The sequence below is a fragment of the Euphorbia lathyris genome, chromosome 6, assembly GCF_963576675.1.
Source record: "Euphorbia lathyris chromosome 6, ddEupLath1.1, whole genome shotgun sequence".
Taxonomy (NCBI): Eukaryota; Viridiplantae; Streptophyta; class Magnoliopsida; order Malpighiales; family Euphorbiaceae; genus Euphorbia; species Euphorbia lathyris.
The window spans coordinates 62,146,816-62,149,750 of NC_088915.1; positions in this window are offsets into that span (position 1 = coordinate 62,146,816).

A 2,935-nucleotide genomic window follows, 5' to 3' on the forward strand; every position below is an offset into this window, starting at 1 on the left:
AGAAACTGGGTTTCCTTTCCAATGAACAATTCAAATAGAATAGAACTTGGCGGTTTTGTGGATACTCGGTTCAAGGTAAATAAGGTGGTTTCTAGGGCGTAGCCTTAGAACATCTTTGGAAGAGAGGTTGTGCTCATCATGGACCATACTATATCTAGTAGAGTACAATTTCTCCTTTCAGATACATCGGGGTGTATACGGAGGAGTCCATTATGAGTGAATCCTATATTCAATTTAGATAATTCAGAAAAATCATTAGAAAGACATCCTCCACGACGATCTAATCGAAGCACTATAATATTCTTTCTTGTTTGTTTTTCTTACTTCATTCTTGAAGCATTTGAACTTTCTCAACGGCTTCTGACTCATGCTTCATCAAGTAGATGAATCAATATCTGGTATGATCATCTTATGAAGCTAATGAAGTGATTGAACCTTTCTCTTGCTTGTGTTTGACGTATGACTACATACATCTGAATGTACTAGTCTTAGAGTGTCTGATACACATTCTCCTTTATTGCTAAAGGGTGTCTTTGTCATCTTTCCTTTAAACAAGACTTACATGTGCCTATTGATTCAAAATCAACTGAGTCTATAAGACCATCTGTTAGGGATTAAAGCCAGTTAATCAACTGTAGCGCGATGGAATTGCGGTTTAAAATTTATTTCTAATCCCTTTTAGTTTGATCTTTGTCCGTTAACCATTGATTGAATAAAACGTTTTGATCCGTTTTAGGGATATAAACATACCCGGACTGTCTCTTCTAGAGACGGCTGAAGAATCCACAAGGTAGTAAGATCTCCGTAGTCAGGTGCACGAACAGCTATTGAGCTAGAACCGGTGCTAGCCGAAGAACGGAGAAGAACTGGAGAGATTATGTAATTTTTCAATATATTCCTCCACTTTCCATATGAGTGTGGCCGCAACTCAATAATGCTCCAGAATCACTATGTTGGTCGAATATGTATTAGGTTAGATTTTAGGTTTTAGGCTTTTAATTATATATAGTGTAGTTATTCCTAAACCTAATTGGTTTAGGGTTAATTGGTTAATTACAAAACTAATCTAATCCTAACATAATCACTTAAATAAATACCAATAGTATTTATTCTATGCAATTAGTTACAATTAGATTAAATTTAATTACCCCAATTAAATAAACAACGCTAATTAATAAATTGACGTATTAGTTTGATTAATTATTCACGAATGCAATTTTATTAATTTACAAATTAATTAATTACATCCCGTAAACTAATTAACCAATTAAATACTCAATGCCTAATCTATTAATCAATTACATTGATACAAAGTATCAATTAATCAATTAATTAACTACCAATTAATTACCTTGACATTTCACTGTCAACCAATTAATTAATCTCATCCCTCCAGTGTACCGTTCTATAAGTTCTAACTCAGATGTTCAATGTGCACGATCCTATGGGACTGTCCTTAGCTAGCAGTGGGCTCACGGCCCACAGACAGTAAGTGGGTTCTAGCAAACCATTGCTGCCCCTAACCAATACGGCTATTTCAGCAGTCTAAAGATGCAGAGACCCTGTAGTTATCTCTTAACTTCTTTTACCATTTGATATCGATATTATAAACTAGAGGCATGGCGGCTGTCATCCTCTCTGATGTTTATGATATTTCTTGATCTTAAGTAGATTAATGAATCAGATAAGTAAACTACTTATCAGGGTGTGGCCACACACTTATCAATCTCACTTATCAAGTGGCCTGTGATATCATCTCACTGTTATGTGAGTGGTAATTCCATTACTTCACTATCAATACCAATGTGTTCACCTGTTCACCCAATCATACCCGTATTTGGCATCCTGTTACAGACCTGTTAGGCGTATGTCAAAGTGAACCGGATCCCACATCGATATTATAATGAAATCTGGTCTGAAGACAGTTAGAGACCTACTTAAGAAAACTAATGACACAACCACCATGTAGTTTTCTCGAGTGGATCGATCCAGTCACATGTATACAACATGTACCCATATTCACAACTGACTTATCAAGTGCTATGGCTAGTATCAATTACTACCATACAGTCATCGAATATACAAGTCTGTGGTCCTAATCATTCCCATGATAGAATAGACTTGGGATATGGTTTTACGATTATCAATCAATGGATTCTCTATTCATATTATAGCACAAGATATAAATGAACTAGATTAATGCCTTTATTAATGTAACACAAATAGTGTATCTATGCAAGAATAGTCAAAAACATAATACAATATACATGAACCAATGCCTAAGAACTAGGGCACACCAACAGTCACCCACTTGGACTAGTTCCAAGCAGGCATTACCCTAATCCCTATAGATCTAGTATGACCATCATGTAGGCGTTGTGCAAGTGCCTTGGTAAACGGATCTGCGACATTATTCTTGGTGTCAACTCTCTGCAATGTAATGTCACCTCTCGCCTGGATCTCCCGGATGAGGTGAAACTTTCTAAGTACATGTTTGGATCTCTTGTGTGATCGGGGCTCCAGTGCTTGTGCTATGGCACCATTGTTATCACAGAAAACATCAACTGCACCTAGGATAGTGGGAACTACACCTAAGTCAGTTATGAACTTCTTGATCCAAACTGCTTCCTTTGCAGCGTCACATGCAGCTATGTACTCAGCTTCCGTTGTAGAATCGGCAATGGCAGGCTGCTTCGAGGATCTCCAACTAATGGCACCGCCATTCAGGAGAAAAATATAACCAGACTGTGATTGTTTCTGGTCCTCATCAGTCTCGAAACTCGCGTTAGTGTAACCTGATACTGCCAGCTCCTCTTGCCCACCAAAAACTAAAAAGAAATCCTTGGTACGTTTAAGGTACTTTAGGATAGCCTTAACTGCCTTCCAGTGCTCCTCTCTGGGATCTGACTGGTATCGGCTAGTCATGCTAAGTGCA